Source organism: Tamandua tetradactyla, chromosome 20 (assembly GCF_023851605.1).
Source record: "Tamandua tetradactyla isolate mTamTet1 chromosome 20, mTamTet1.pri, whole genome shotgun sequence".
Taxonomy (NCBI): Eukaryota; Metazoa; Chordata; class Mammalia; order Pilosa; family Myrmecophagidae; genus Tamandua; species Tamandua tetradactyla.
The window spans coordinates 51,891,409-51,908,167 of record NC_135346.1 but is presented as its reverse complement, the minus strand read 5'-3'; the positions used below and the strand labels follow the sequence as shown (position 1 = coordinate 51,908,167).

The 16,759-nt window shown below is 43.4% G+C and overlaps 1 protein-coding gene and 1 non-coding gene across 2 annotated transcripts in view; both read right to left on the bottom strand.

Moving 5' to 3' along the window:
- The window catches only part of KCNIP1 (potassium voltage-gated channel interacting protein 1), a 412,473-nt gene that overhangs the window by 97,868 nt on the left and 297,846 nt on the right, over nt 1-16,759 (bottom strand). The gene's annotated exons all lie outside the window — the stretch shown is intronic.
- On the bottom strand, nt 6,004-6,075 carry TRNAV-UAC (transfer RNA valine (anticodon UAC)). The gene has a single exon. It is a non-coding gene; the product is annotated as a tRNA-Val (tRNA).

The window sequence follows — 16,759 nt, the reverse complement described above, 5'->3', positions numbered from 1 at the left end:
TTGACCAGGCATTCTTACTTTTGTGGGGAATATAACCGCTGCGCTCTGGAGAGCTGCACCAAGGAAGCAAAAGATTTTGTTTTGTTTTAGTCAGAGGATGCTATTTTAACAATGCCTTCTAGATGGCTTTAAAAATATTACATGCATGTTTTGAAAACAAACAGCAGGTATCATATAACACAAAGTAAAAATCCTATGCCTCCAACTGATCACCCAAAATCAACCATCGTTAACTGTTTGGTATGCATCTGTCCAGATGTACGCCACAGAAAAGCCAGGGCTCTGTGCAGCCCAGTTTCGGAGCGGGATCGTGTTTAATGAATGACAATCTAACAACTAAAAAACAATTAAAAAGGAATTTGTAAGTCCCAGGCCTCTTTATCTTTGCCAACTTTTTGTAGCCTATTCATTTTAATTTCAGCCATTCCAATAGGTATGAAGTGGAATCTCACTGCAGTTTTAATTCGCATTTCGCTACTGACTAATCGCATTTTTTTCATGTACTTATTAGCCATCTTTATATCTTTATTGGTGAAATGTCTGTCTAAATATTTTATCCATTTTTTTGTTGTTGTTCAGGTTGTTTTCTGGTTGTGTTTTGAGGGTTCTTGGTAAAATCCAGGTACACGTTCCTTATCAGATACATGCCTTGCAAATATTCTCTCTCTGTCCTTTCCTTAATAGTACCTTTTGAAGATCAGAAGTTTAAATTGTGATAAAATCCTATTTGTTAATACAGTGATTGTGGAATGTAAAATGTACAACCACTTTGGAAAACAGTTTGATATTTTTTCACACATTAAGCGTACACCTATCTTATGATTCAATCCTAGATATTTTACCCAAGAGAAAGCATATGTCTATATGAAGACATGCACACAACTATTCATAGCAGCTTTATTTGTAACAGCCCCAAACCACAAACAACCAAAATGTCCATCAACAGGTGGACAGATAAACAAACTGTGACATCTCCATGCAATGGAATATCCTTCGGCCATACGAAGGGAGGCACGCTTTAGACCCAATGGCATGGATGAGTCTCAAAATAATCTGAGTGACAGAATCCAGATGAAAAGGCTACACACTGTATGATTTCATTCATACGAAACTCTAAAAATGTAAACTCATATATGAGAGTTTACAGAAAGCAGATCAGCGTTTTCCTGGTCAGTGGGGGCTGAGGGATGGGAGTTGGGGAAGGATGGGAGAGAGGGACTACTAAGGGGCAATGGGGAAACTTTGGGGGTGATGGCTGGATTCATATCTTGATTGAGGAAATGGTTACAGTGTAACCATGTGTCAAACTGATCAAATCGAACACTTTAAATATCAACTGTTGATTGTGTTTTAATTATACCCCTACAAAGGTGTTTTTACAAAGGAATTTGAATCTTTAAAGACTTAGCAATACTTCTTAAAATCTCTTCTTTCTTTGGTTTTCTTCCCTTTCCCTAACTATGAGGAGTCTGTCACTCTCTAAAGCACAGAAAACTCCAAGACACTCATCCTCTGTGGTTTTTCTGGCTTTCATTCCTTACACAGTCCCAACTCCTCTACGATATGAGGGTCAACTTAGCTTCTCTGGCTTCTTTTCCAGGAATATCACCCACATCTGTCCCTTACCTGGTTTTTTCAAGACAAAGGAAAGACAAAAAAATCATCTCACTTTTCTTCTGCCCTTTTGTGTTGGCTTGAAAGGAAGTATGCCCCCTAGAAAAGCCATGTTTTAATCAAAATCCCACTTCATAAAGGTAGAATAATCCCTATTCAATACTGTATGTTTGAAACTGTAATCAGATCATCTCCCTGGATGATGTGATTTAGTGTTAAACTGGATTAGGTGATGACATGTCTCCACCCATTTGGGTGGGTCTTGACTGGTTTACTTGAGTCCTATAAAAGAGGAAACATTTTGGAGAATGAAGGAGATTCGGAGAGAGCAAATAATGCTGTAGCACCATGAAGCAGAGTCCACCAGCCAGCGACCTTTGGAGATGAAGAAGGAAAACACCTCCTGGGGAGCTTCATGAAACCAGAAACCAGGAGAGAAGAAGCTAGCAGATGACACCGTGTTTGCTATGTGCCCTTCCAGATGAGAGAGAAACTCTGACTGTGCTTGCCATGTGCCATTCCACCTGAGAGAGACCCTGCACTTCATCGGCCTTCTTGAACCAAGGTATCTTTCCGTGGATGTCTTTGATTGGACATTTCTATAGACTTGTTTTAATTGGGACATACTCTAGGCCTTAGAACTGTAAACTAGCAACTTTTTAAATTCCCCTTTCAAAAAACCATCCCGTTTCTGGTATATTGCATCCCGGCAGCTAGCAAACTAGAACCCCTTTCTCCCTGTTTTCCTGGTTATGTACAAGGAAAGCCTGGGCACCTGGCTGGTTTGGACAGGAAGCAGGAAGGTGGCAGGCGGCGGAGCTCCTACTAATCTAATGTGCCTCTGTCCAAATTAGAAAACGAGGCCCCTCTGTGTGGATGAATTAGAGAATTCATCACATGGGGCACTGCCAGACCTGCAAACACCTGGCTTGATAAAGAGATGGCATCTTTGTGTGAAGTACCTGTTCCCTCTTCCTTTGGCTGACATAGCCCTGCACCAGGGTGCATGGTGTGGGGATCAGGGAATGACTGGATTTCAGCTCCTACTCACTTCCTCATCAAGGACTTTTTTCAGAAAACAAGTTAAACAGCATGCAATGGCAGCCCTGAAAGAGAAATGGTTGCCATAGCAGGCAAAGTCAAATATTTCAGAAAGGAGGGAAAACCTGGAAATACTACTAGATAACCAATCTTGTCCCCATATGCATTTTTATTGTTTTCATATAAAATGAATTCATTCATTCAACTATGGAGAGATAATTAAATGGCTTCCAGTTTTAGTTGTTGTAAATGATGATGTAATCAACATTCTTGCATGTCTTTTAGAGCACATTTTCAAGAGTTTCTCTAAGGTCAGTACTGAGTAGTGACATTTTCGGGTTATTTTGAGGTCATATTCAACTTCTCCAAGCATTACCAAACTATTTTACGAAAGGATTGTGCACATATTTTTTTTCCCCATCCATTATGGATGAATTTCTGTTGCTTCATATTCTAAGCAAGTCTTCATTACATTTCTTAATTTTTGTTAATATGGTTGCTGAGAAATTGTATTTCACAGCCATGTAATGTGCAATTCTCTAATTACTAAGGAGGTTGAGTATTCTGCATAACATTATGGGGACTCATAATTTATCTTCTGTGCAATTCCTGTTTATATATTTTGCCCATTTATATGTTGGAATGTTTGTCTTTTGCAGTTCATTTAAAGGGCATATTTATATACACTGGATACTAGTCCTTTGTTGGTTATATGTGCTACAATTATCTTTTCCTACTTTGTGGCTTGTACTTATACCCTCTTTTTGTTTTTTTAATTTTTATGAATAGCGCCCTTAATTTTAATAAAGTCAAATGAATATCTTTCCCTTTTTGGTTTGAACTTTTTTAGATCTTGTTAAAGAAATTCTTTCCTACCCTGGGGACACTAAAATATCTTCCTATATTGCCTTCTGAAAGTTTTGTAATTTTTCCTTTCACTTTTAGAGTTTATAGGAAAAATCCACCTGTAATTGATGTTTATGTATGGCATGGAGTAGGGCCTCAGTGTAATTTTTTTTCAACACAAATTACCAATAGTCCCAGCACAGCTATCTAAAATTCCATCATCTTTTACACTGTTCTGCATTGCCATGTCTGTCCTATATCAAGGATCGATATCCTTTTCTATTGACCTGTTTTTCTATTCTCTGCACAGCCACACTGTCCCCATCACTATGGCTTTATGCTAAACCTTAACTATTAGGTAGGAACAATTCTCCCATCTTGTTCTTCTTCAAAAGTATTGTTGTTGATCTTTGACATTTCCATAAAAACTTTGGAAGAAGTTTTTTTGAAGTTCCAAAAACGTAGGAATTTTTATCATAATTGCATCAAATTTACAGTTCATTTTGGGACTAATTGACCTCTTTCCCATGTTGAATCTCCCAAGCTAGGGTCATGGCACAGCTCTCCACTTGTACATCTTCTTTAAGGGCTTTGATAAAGTTTTATTCATTCCTCCTGAAAGGCTTTTGCAACTCTTGTGAGATTAGTTCAGAGGTATTTTATATTTTCAATATTTTTGTAAGTGGTATTTAAAAAAAATCTATTTCTTATCTTTCTATGTCTGGTATTTTATTTTCCATTGATAATTTTCCAGAAACCTTGCTAAATACTCTAATTCTGATAACATATCATAGCTTCTTTGGGTTTAGGCAACCATATCATCTGTGAGTATTAACAGTTATCTTTTTTCTTTACCAGTTCTAACACTTTGAAATCTTTTCTTTTGCCCTCCTGTACCATCTAGATTTCCCAAACACTGTTTAAAAGAAGTGAAGATATTATCTTCGATCTTAAAGAAAATGTTTTCAATGCTAAGAAATGCTTTCAATGTCAAGAAAGTTCTTTCTATTCATGGTTTGCTATGTTTTAAAAATTGTGAATGGATGGTCAATTTTATCAAATATCTTTATTTTATCTGTTGATGAACATATGATTTTTGTCCTTTAAGCTGTTAATGTAAGTTTCTTGAAGTGATCTTTTAATTTTAAGCCAACTTGTATTTGTAGGATAAACTTAAGTTTTATTCACGCTGCTGGATTGTGTATGCTAATATTTTGAAGAGATTTTTACAAATTATATCATATATTATATATATATACAAATATATAGATATTATATATTATATGTAATTATATACATTTATATATATAATTATGTATTATATATAATACATAATATAATTTACAAATTATTTTTTATATTTATATATATATAAAATTACACACAGGAGTGGTATTAGCTTCTAATTTTCCTTACTTTGTCAGAATTTGGTATTGAGGTTATGCTAGCCTCATATATTGAGGTGGGAGTGTTCTTTCTTAAATTTTCCCTTTAATATTTATTGCAATCTACGGGTAAAAGTTTTAGAGCCTGAGGTTTTCATTGAGGAAGGGTATTTAATAACTGATAATTTCTCTAAGGTTAGAGGTTTTGATTTCTTCTTGAGTCAATATTGGTAAGTCTCTATTTTTATTTTTTAAATTTTCTATTTCTAATAGGTTTTCTTATTTATTGCTGAAGGTTGTTCATAATACCTTCATAAATATGTAAGGTCTTCGGTATTTATAAATGTACTCCCTTTTTCATTCCTAACATAATTTATTTATGCCTTCTTTGTTTTTCCTGATCAATCCCACAAAAAGTTTATTTTAATTATTGATTTATTTACAAAAATTTAGTTTGTTGATCCCTTTTTGTTTCATTTATATTGGATTAATTTCTGCTATATTTATTACTTCTTTCTTCTACTTTTTTTTGGTTTCTTCTGCTGTTCTTTTTGTAATATACAAAATTGTATACTTCGCTCATTTATTTTGAGCCTATCTTCTTTTCTTATATAAGCATTTAAGTCTATAAATTTCTAAGTACCATTTTGATTGTATTTTATTGTTTTGCAAATATCTACTTCTGGATATTTTCTAGTTTCCAATTTTATTTCTTCATTCACCCCTGAGTTATTTAGGAGTCCATTTCTTCTTTTCTTATATAAGCATTTAAGTCTATAAATTTCTAAGTACCATTTTGATTGTATTTTATTGTTTTGCAAATATCTACTTCTGGATATTTTCTAGTTTCCAATTTTATTTCTTCATTCACCCCTGAGTTATTTAGGAGTCCATTTCTTCTTTTCTTATATAAGCATTTAAGTCTATAAATTTCTAAGTACCATTTTGATTGTATTTTATTGTTTTGCAAATATCTACTTCTGGATATTTTCTAGTTTCCAATTTTATTTCTTCATTCACCCCTGAGTTATTTAGGAGTCCATTTCTTAATTTCCAAACATATGTTTTTCTAGATATCTTCATCTTATTGTTTCTAACTTATTCTTTTTTGGGGGGGTGCACGGTCTGGGAATCGAACCCAGGTCTCCCACATGTAAGGCGGGCATTCTAACCACTAAACTACCTGCGCACCCTCTAACTTATTCTTACTGTGGTCGGAAAAAGTTGCTCCTGTCAATCCTTTGAAAATTGTTGATAGTTCTCAGTTCACAGTAAGTTTTGTTTAGTGAGTACTTGAAGAGTTTCAGCAGTTGCTAAAAGTAGTGTTCCATGCATCCTTATTCTTTGTGAAGCTCTATCTACCACACTACACGATGTCTTCCCCTTTTACTTCTAGAGAACGCTCAGTGTCCCACCCACACATTCAGCAGGGCCAAACCCTCTGCTGGAATAGCAGACCTCTCACTGGACATGACTTCTTGCCTATTTCTTTCTTTTGTTTTTTTTTTGGATGCTGTATGGCGGGGTCACAGTTCATTATTTTTCCATGTGAGTATCCCATTACTGCAGCACCATTTGTTGAATTGTTGTTTATTTGTTTTGCATGTTTGTTTGTTTTTCTGGGGAAGTGCATGGACCGGGAACCGAACCCGGGTTCTCCCTCACGTCAACGTGAGAATTCTATCGTTGAACTACCCTTGCACCGCCTTTGCCCATTTGTTTTGTTGGTGCCAGAGACACTGCTGCCCTATGCTGATGGTCCCAGCTTTTCCCAGGACCTCAACTCTTTTCCAGGGTAACTGGTCTCTTGAACATCTTTGCCTGGCTGTTAACCTCAAGATGGGCTGAGATCCAGAAAAAGACATAAGGACAGGTGTCAGCTGGCCAACAGGGCCACTAACAACTCTTTTGGCAATATGATTGCCTCTCAGCTCTAGCAGGGGAAAGGAACTCACATTTTTTACACCTTCTATGTTCTAGGCACTGGGCTAGTTCTTTGCATGCATTATCTCATTTCATCTTCCAACCCTGTGACTGATACCCTGTTGTTCATGTGAGAAAGTGGCTCATAGAGGGTAAGTGACCTGCTGCAAATCTCACAGCTGGTAATCAGTGGTCCTGGGTTAACTCCGGGTCTGCAAGACAAAATGGGTCTTATCCAAGCCATGACAGGATATTGTGTGTTGACCCTGGTTAACCCTCCATTGATTCTTTAGATTGCTGTTATTCATCCTGCTGGGGGTGGGGGGCATGCAAAATACATAAGGCTAGTGAAGCTGAATGCAAAATAAAGACATTAGGTGGTCAAGGTCCTTCCCCCACCAAGACATACGTTGATCTTGGGGTACTGGGATGATGGTGTTACCATAGTAAGAGATAGGTGCAAGGTCTTGGGATTTCCCAACTGAACCCCTTTTCAAGAGAGTCCCCAGATTTATAAAGTGCCTTTAGTACTTAGGCAAGAATACAAAAGGTTTTAAATAGGAATGTGTGTGTGTGTGTGTGTGTGTGTGTGTGTGTGTGAGAGAGAGAGAGAGAGAGAGAGAGAGAGAGAGAGAGAGAGAGAGAGAGAAGGGAGATGGAGTCTAGAGAGAAGGCTGTGGGTCAAGTTGTTGAACTCACTTGCTAGGTGCCAGCAGAGCCTTGACTGCGCGCCCATCATCCTTCCTCCCTTCCCCTCCTCTTCGAAAATCACAGCCAAACCAGTTCCCATTTGGAGCCTGAGGTGCTCAGTTTCCGCAAACAGGAGTTCCCTCCCCACTGCCCCCACATTCTGCATTGCATTCTAGTTAGACCCCTTGTAGGGACCTCAGGAAGTCGAAGGCTTCGACAAATGTCTGTCATTTGTCCACTGCTGTCAGCAGCAGTTTGAGCATCTCCAGCTTATATGGGTCCATGCTGGAAACTTTCTGGCACGTGGGGCACCCAGAGAATCCAAGAGCAGCACTTCTCCATGCCCCCCACCCCCACCATGGGGGATGAAGCTTAATCCCCATGATATAGTCGCTAAGGGCAGCATAGCCCCAGGGTCAGACCCGAGGGGACGGGGCGAGATGGAGCGCTTGGGCAAAAGGATGAAGGAGGAATGCTACGCCTCTCCAGCTTCTGGGGCAGGCAAACCCCTCGCACCCTGTTTCCTCACCACTTTTGTCCCTTCTTTTCCCCCTGCCCGCCCCCACCTCCCTCATGCCTCAGTTTTCTCTTCTGAGTAAAGGGGGTAGGAATAGACCACCAGGATCCTGGAAGGGCTTTCAGGAAATAATATATGAGGAAGCCCTTTGCCAACCAAACAGATTGGTACAGCTGGGCTCCTAGGGAGGTTGAGAAAGAATCTTTTGGCCACTCTTTCTATAATTCATTCATCCTTTCAGTAAATGTTTGCTGAGCTCCTCCTTTATGTCAGACTCTGAGTGTCCAGTGTGAACAAAATAGGACCGAGTTCTTTGGAACACATGTCCATGTCTTCTCTTAAGGTCCCTGCCTCCATTCTTGGTTTCCTCCAACCCATTCACTACCCAGTTGTCCAAGTCATCTTATAAGGGGCTCATTTTACCACATCAACTCTCTGCTTCAAATCAGCCCTGGTCTCCCCATTGTACCCTTTGGGACTCGGCTTCTGCTGCAGCTCCTCTCTCACCACTCCCCACTGCAACTTCACGCTCTGATGACAGAAAACTTCTGTCCTGGCAGTCCCAGAAAACCTCACACTCTTTTGACACAGGGTTTGTGTCCTCCTTCTCCCTCTTCTTTCTTCACTGTATTTGGTTAACTCCTATTTTGTCTTTACAATTCAGCTTGGAGTTCAAAACTGCATTGGTTCTCTTCCCTTGGGCTTATCACAGTGATGAACTTGTGCATTTAGGCATCTTCTGTAGCCCAGAGCCCTTTGTCCCATGTCTTGTTCCCCTGTTTGCCCCTGCAAGAATCAGGGTGCTCAGGCAATACTAGTTGAATGAAGAAACAGGCCTTTATAATATGGTAGCTGGAGTTCAGGGCTCCTCCTTTGTTGCCCAGTTAGGTTCTGTCACGTCCAACATCCAACATCCAACATCCAACATCCAGTGTTGGGGTGGGGCTTTCCTGTCTGATTTAGCCAGATGGTGGGAGGTTCTGTCTGATTTACCCAGGAGGATAGAGAAAGAATTAAACTGAGACTAGCTGGATTAGGTAATTCTGGAGCCAAGGTTAGTGTTAGAAGGGTCCTGAGAGTCACTTAGGTTCTCAGAAGACTAGCCCAGTGTTTTAGTCTCCCAGCTGCTAAAATAAATACCATACAATGGGTTGACTTAACAAAAGGACTTTATTGGCTCCTGGTTTTAGAATCTAGGAGGCTGCCTTCCTCTTCAGGTTGGTATCTTCTGGCTAGCCAGAAATCATTGGGTCTCTTTGGCTTTTCTGTCACATGATAATGCACATGGCAGTGTCTGCTCCTTTCTCTACTGGATTCTTTTGACTTTCAGCTTCTGGCTACTCGCCAGGGCTTCTTTTTTGTTTCCAATTTCCTGCTATTAAGAACTTCAGCCAAACTGCATTAAGGCCCACCCTCATTCAGTTTGGGCACACCTTAATTAACAACATCTTTAAAGATCCTATTTACAAATGGGTTCCACCGACCGGATCAGGGGCTGGGACCTGAACATGCCTTTTGTAGGGGACATGACTCAACCTCTGGCACGCAGTGAGACGGGGTTTTAGAATGAAATATCTTAAAAAAAAAATACTGTGGACTCCTCTTGGAATTTCAAGATAAGTACTCACATATTAAGGTTCTAAACAGTCCTTTAGAAAGGAAAACAGCCTGACTTATTTAAGCGCACCTGGTCTCTGTAGGTACTGCTTTTGCGTGCCCCGGGCTCTGCTGACAGCTTCTCCACTTCCTGTGCGTGCGGATTGGCTTGGAGTGGGCACATGACCAAACCTGGCCAATCAGCATAATTCATTTCCTTGGCACAGTGATTGGCTCAGAGGTGGGCACATGACCCACGTCAGTCTAAGTAAAGCCCAATCCTGGGAATTATTGGCCAAGAGATACACTCATTTCCCATACTTGTCAAACTGATAAGATTATAAACCTAGAGCTGCCATGGGTTGCTGATTAGAGAAAGCCTGCCCAAGGGTAAAACCAACAAGGATAAAAAGAGAGCCAGAAGACTCAGAGAGAGAGATGGACTTCATTTAAGGTCCTGGAGAGAGCCATACATGAAGCAGTGCTAACTGTAGACCTTCTTCATTTTTTTAATCCAGTGAAACCCTTTTCCCCCAATTTCAAAGGCCTGCTGGAGGTGGTTCCCTCTAAGGCTTCCAGTCTGGGCCTCTTGTCTTCAAGTCATGGGCAGTTTAGCAAAAGCCTTTTGGCTGCATGGTTTATGGTGAAGTAAGTGAGAGTTGAGTTAGGAGAATATCCTGGTGTATTAGGCTCCTTTGTTGCTGTCACAAGTTGCCACAGATCTGGTGGCTTAAACGGCACAGGCTTATTCTCTTACAATTCTGGAGTCATAAATCCAATGCCAGTTTCACGGGCCTAGCATAAAGGTATCAGCAGGGCTGACTCCTTTTGGAGGTCTCTCAGGGATCCTGTACCTGGCCTTTTCTAGTTTCCGGAGCCATCTGCGTTCCTTGGCTGGGGATTCCTTCCTTGCATCACTCCAGCCTCTCGCTTCTGCCATCACATTGCCTTCTTCTCTTCTGTTGTGAACTCCCCCTCTGCCTCCTTCTTATAAGGACACTTTTGATTGCATTTAGGGCCCACCTGGATACTCCCCATCTCAGGGTCCTTAACTTCATCACACTTGCAAAGACCCCCCCTTTTTTTTTTTTTGCCTTCTCTCTCTGCCTCTTGCTGTGCTGTTGCCTCCTTGCTGCTTCCTCTAAGGGCTCTTCCTCTGAGGCTTGATTATCATCACATCAACAGCACACCTTAAAACCATTTAAAAAGATATCTTTGAAGTGTTTAAGCATGAGCTTTATTTTTGTGCACAGGACTTTTCATGGGAAGCATGCTAGAAAATGTATGTGAAGCCCTGAGCCCTGGGGTGCTCCACGACTGCTTATTAGGAGAATGGTAGGTGTTTCGGTCGCCTTCTCCCTCCCCACAGGGCCCTGGGCTTCTGAGCCCTTCCCCCAAAAACCCCCTTTAATGTCAGAAAGAGCTTCATCCTGGGAAGAGTGGAATGCTTCTTGAGCAGAGACAGTCCATCAGTTTTATTTGGAGGAAAATAAAGCATCTCCAAGAAAATGATATTGCTTTGGGGTCCCTAAGACCAGGCTGAGGTGCAGGTAAGCAGAACCCCTCATCCCTGCACCCCAGCATAATGAGGATCTGGGGTCTGGGCAGAAAGGTGGCCTGGGCTGCGAGGTGAGGGCATGGGGTCTCTGGCATGAGGATACCTGCTGCACTCTGGGGAAGCATGCCTGCCTCAGTTTCAGGTCGGTATCTGGAGCCCAAAGTACCTCCCTGGTCCCCGAGAAATTTCACTCACTTATCAGAGTGCTGCAAAACACTGGGCTTCTAGCCCCAGATTTACTTTCTTAAAAATGAGAGTTTGAAGCCCCCTGTCCTTCAGCCCATATTCACAGCAGATTCAGGAATTGAAGCAGCCACGCCGCTGCGTCACCTGGGGAGAAATCATTTGCAGACCCTTTGGAAGCACCGATACTGAAAGCATCCTGGGAAACGTTATTTGCATATCCCTGAAATATGTGCCTTCACATCCAGAGAAGATGACTTTGCAGAGCACCTTGGGAGAAACTGTCCCAACTTCCCTTCCAGGTAAAAGGTGGCTCTGCCCAGGCTCTGACCCGTGCCAGGGTCCTGAGGCCTGGAACCATGGAGAAGGAAAAGAGGCAGCACCAAAGAAAGTCATGGGGAGGGGTAAGAGCCAGCTCCAGGCCAACGGGCTGCACCAAGGTGAGAGCATGAATGTACCTGGGAGAACCTGACACTGTGCACACAGGTGGATGCACATTTCTGGTGATGCCTACATGCCTTCCACCTTTCAATGGCAGAAACCAGTTGTCGCTTCTGAAACCTGGCCCCACAAAGACATCACAGTCCAATATCCCAACCCTTGTGGATAACTCGAGTCCAAACTGCCTTGGACTGGCTGGAACTTTGGCGTGAGGTGATGGGTGGGAGAGAGGCGATGGGAAGGGAGAACAGCCTGGGTGGGTGATGTGGCTGGCGGGATGCCATGAGTTTAGAAATGGCTGAGGCTGCATGCCAATGAGTACAAGGGCCTTCAGGAGCATCCAGGCAGGACCGGCGAGGCCCCAGAAGGCAACCTGCACGCCTCTGTCCCATGCCACTGGGTCTCAGCCATTGAAAGAAGAAGCTCTTCAGAGCTGAAGTCATGGATCTCGGCGAGATGTGCCCCTGGGAGCAGGCAGCCCAGTGCAAGCCACATGCACAGACGCCAATGCCCCCTCTGTCTTCCCCAACCAAGCCTAGAGGCCCTCAGGGGACCCCGAGCTGTGCATCCCCTTTCCAGTCCCAGAACAAGTTCCCACTTTGACGTCCACCCCCGCCTGGAGTTCAGATGCAACAAATCGATCGTGTCTTACTGTGGCGGCTTTTGCTCCCAAACTGCAAAGTGTGTCATCACACAGCCCTCCCGACTGCTTGAGCCCGACTTACCTGCAAGAGAGAACACAGACCGGGGTGACAGTCACCTTCCCCTTGGAGTGAGCAGTGCAGCCCCTCGCACCAAGGTACAGTGAGCTCTGAAAAGCCCCTCCCCTTTGAGAGGCAAGAGCTAAAGGAGTGCAGACCACATGTTTCTCTGCATACTTGACCATGAACAAGTTAGCAGCCGGAGAGAAATGCAGTTAAGGCACAGACAGAGGTGGGGTGTATACGGGCATCTCCTGGGGCGGGGGGCACAAGGGGACATGCTCACAGGCCAACAGTGGAAGGCCTCGAGGCCTGATGGGCACGAACGCATTTGTGGAGATAATAAACGAGATTTTGCTTTCAGAGCAGAGGGGTGGGGACGGCCTCTGCTGAGTCTTATTCCTTGGAAAGGGATCAGAAGGGACTGAGATATAAATCTTATAAATGTGGCAACGAGGGGATGTGTGGTTCTCTGAATGTTCTTATTCTCTGCACAACTGCAAGCCAAAAGGAATTAGCAGCTCTGGGGTGGAGTTTGGATTCCTCTCTAAAGATGATGCTTTCCCCTGCCTGTTTCTGGCGCAGCTGAAGGAAGCAGGATTCTGTTCTATTCCTCCTTTGCCAAACCTGCCTTTTGCTATGTGTCTTCCAAGCGGGCTGTTCCCAGTCTTTATAGGTCACCTGCTCTCAGGGCATGTTGGGTTCTCAGACCATGGCAGGACAGGGCTGAGAATTTCAAATACACAAAGCTTCTTTCCAAATATGTATGAATGTGCCCAGCACACACCAGGAGATTTTAGTCAACATGTTTATCCCTGCTCATGTTATCTTCCATCTTTGGCTGAGTTTATGTTCTTGGTGTGCATGTGGGGTAATGGACACTCTCCTGCAGAAGTAACAGTGGAAACCTTTTTTCCCTCTAAATGATTCATTTTAACCCATTTCTGGATATTGCTTTGTATTCTGGGAATGCCATCATCCAGGAACACACAGCCCAGACCACAGGGCAGATGTTCATTGGAAATTCAAGATGGCGCTGCGGGCTCAAGATCGGCTAGATTTAATCATGACTTTCCCACACCCTGTTAATGTCTTTCTATCACCGTACTGGGCCATGCCGGTTACTTTCTTGTCTGCTTCCTCCCAGTGCTGATAGGCCGATGGACATTATACCTCTTGAGTGCCCCCCACTTCCTAGCCGCAAGACCACTGCCTGGTCTCAGGAGATGGGAAAAATATCCTTCCAGTTCTCATATCAGCAACTCAGGAGTCATCCTTGGCTTCTCCCCGTTCCCCATTTCCATAAAGAATCCATCACCCAGCCCTGTTGATTTTAGTTCCTCAGTCTCTCTGGAATCCATGCCACCATCTTAGGCCAGGCCACCATTATCTGTACCAGATTTCCTGTGGTTGTCATCTGGGTAGCTCCCAGAATCCACTCTTGCCTCTACACAGTGAGAAGTTGCCAAAGCATAAGATTAGGGCCCAGGCGGGGTTTGGAGCAGAGTGATAGGAAATGACCTTGAACATGATCCTGAGGGGCTGGTAGGGGTCCACTGTTCTACAGGAGACAGGGAGCCGCTCTGAGTGCTGGAGGAGGGGAAGGCACCATCAGCCTCACAAACTCCCTCTGGAGGGGACCAGCTGCAGCCGAATATATATGAATGACAGGACGGGCCCTGGATTTTGGTATTTTTTGGGGGGATTGGAGAAGCCAAGTCTGTAGCTTTAATTTGCATGTGGACATTGATGCCCAGTCTAGGTAGGAATGACCCACAAGCCTGGGACCCTTTTCATAGAACCTTGCACCTACTGACATCCAGGAGGCAGAGGGGACTCACAGCCCAAAAGGATATTTCTCAGAATCCACTCCCCCTTCCTCTACATGTCCTTTGTGGGGTGGGGTGTATGGAGCGCAGCAGGCTCCCCTTCTCTACTCTGATGCCATGAGGTGTAAGTGGGGCTGTGACTCTTCCCTGGGATCTGAGACTGACCAGTGAGTGCATTTACCCTACGTGCACAGTGATTGGTTTAGAGATGGGCACGTGATCCAAATTAGCCCAATCAGAACAAATCCTGGGATTTTCTTAAAATCGGAATTTGTAAAAAAGAGGAGCTCCTTACCCTGGAGTCGCTAGACCTGTAGGATATATAACCGGTGCTTTCAGGGACCACGGAGCAGAGAAAGTCAGCTGCAAAGGAAACCCACACTGCACACAGTGGCACTGGGAGTCGAAGGGATGAATCCTGATAATGTTGGGCCTCTGGATCCAGCTACGTCTGAAGTCAGTCCTACACAGAGTTTTCAGTCCTTTGAGCCAATGAATTCCCTTTTGTGATTAAGCCAGTATGAGCTGAGATTTTATATATATATAAATATATATAAATCTCTTAAGCTATCTATGTCCTGGGCCACTCTACTCTCAGCTTCCATTCATACAACTCGTGACTTCCTTTAAGCAGTCCTGGCAGTGAGAAGTGATGTTCAGAGGGAGGGTAGCTTGGGGTTATGCACTCTTCAGCTGTCAATAAATGTTCAACATTGGTGGCTCTGCTATACTACAAGAGGCTGTGAAGAGGTTCACCCTCACCCAATGGGGAAATTAAATTTGCAGGGACTGTGACCACTGGAGGGCACTATTTATGGTGTAGTCTGTGGCGTTATGCTATGGAGGGCACTATTTGCACTGACTGCAATATAACTGGCACTCTTTAGAGCAGTGTGCTGTGATGAGCCTAAGTTCAGTTCCTGAAGCCTGCAAGAAATCAAGGGTTATTGAACTCCTAAGCACCATCCTCCCCCGATAGTTTTATAACTATAGAGCTGGAAGAAACTTCAAAGAGCTTTATTTTATGGATGAAGATAGGGAATGTAGTGGAGACTGCCAATTGCCTCCCCATTATATTCTTCCCCTCTTCCTTAATAATGGAACACCCAATTCTTAGCTAGGTTCAAGACCATCCAAAGTGAGATTTATATTTCTTTGCTTCCACTATAGGTACACGTAGTTGTATAACTAAGTTCTTTGGTATAACTTTTGGGAAGTACTATTAAAAGGACATTCTCTTTCCACATCTTTCTTTCCTCCTGGCTGGACTGTGGAATAGATGGCTGGCACTCAAGCAGCCATCTTAGACCATGAAGCAGCAGCAATGTTCTGATATTGATAGAACAGGAAGACAGAAGGAGATTAAATTCCTGATGATTTTTTGAAGCTCCCCTACCAGCTTTCTACCAATCACTTCCTTTTACATGTGAGAGAAATAAACTATGGTCAAACCGACTGTTATGTTGGACTTTTTTATCACACACAGCTGAACCTCATCCATCTGAAGCGTTGAGGCTTAAAGAGATTTGACCAGTGAATAGGGGCGCTCCAGGGAGAGCATGCATGATTTCTTGAATTAGAAAGTGATTAGAGGGGGTGGGGATGGGAGAAGAGGAAGGGTCCGCAGGGAACTTCTAAGGTGAAATCTGAGGAAGTTATCATTGTCACCACAGGCAGTCCAGCAATTAGAAGCACAGATATGGTGTGTTCACCTGTGTTACCTCTTCCATGCCTTGCAATAAACTTACACATTTGGCTCTTATTTATGTTTTATCAGCAAGAAAAGTGAATTTAGAGAGGGAAATTAACTTGCCAAGCTCATGCATTTGGTCAGTGGGGGAGGCGGGATTCAAACTCATGAAGCCTGACTCTGGTGTTTCTCTGGTACTGTGTTTGTTTTACTTAAACAGCCATCAAGTTGATGTTTTAATGGAACACACCAATGTCTTGAAATGCCAACCTCTAAACAGAATTGACTGTCAATCTGGAAGAAAACTGAAGGATCACCTAATTAGAAGGCTTTCAGTTATTGGCTGTTTATTGCTATAATTGTTACTATCATCATCCTATCTTTAGTGGCAGTAGCAGTAAAAGCAATAGTAGAGACTTTGGCCAAACAGAATTTTGTGAGGAATCTTATGGAGAAATAACAAGTAGGCTGCGCCGGGGAAGGCAGGGGTGTTTACGCCCAGAGAAAGCTTGCGTGGTCTCTACCCTCCTGCCTAGGGAATGGGGCCCAGCAGTCTGGGGACGCTGGAGCTCTTCCCTCTGCAGCCGGGGCCTCGGCGCCTTCCCCAGGCCGCTCCTGCCCTCTGCTGGTCACAGGTGGAATTGGCGGACATCCTCTCCGGACATCCTCTGCTGAGGCTCCCTTGGGGGCCGCCGCTCCCGCCCCGCGTGCCACCTTAGTGTAGGGAATGGCCACGGGACTTTTC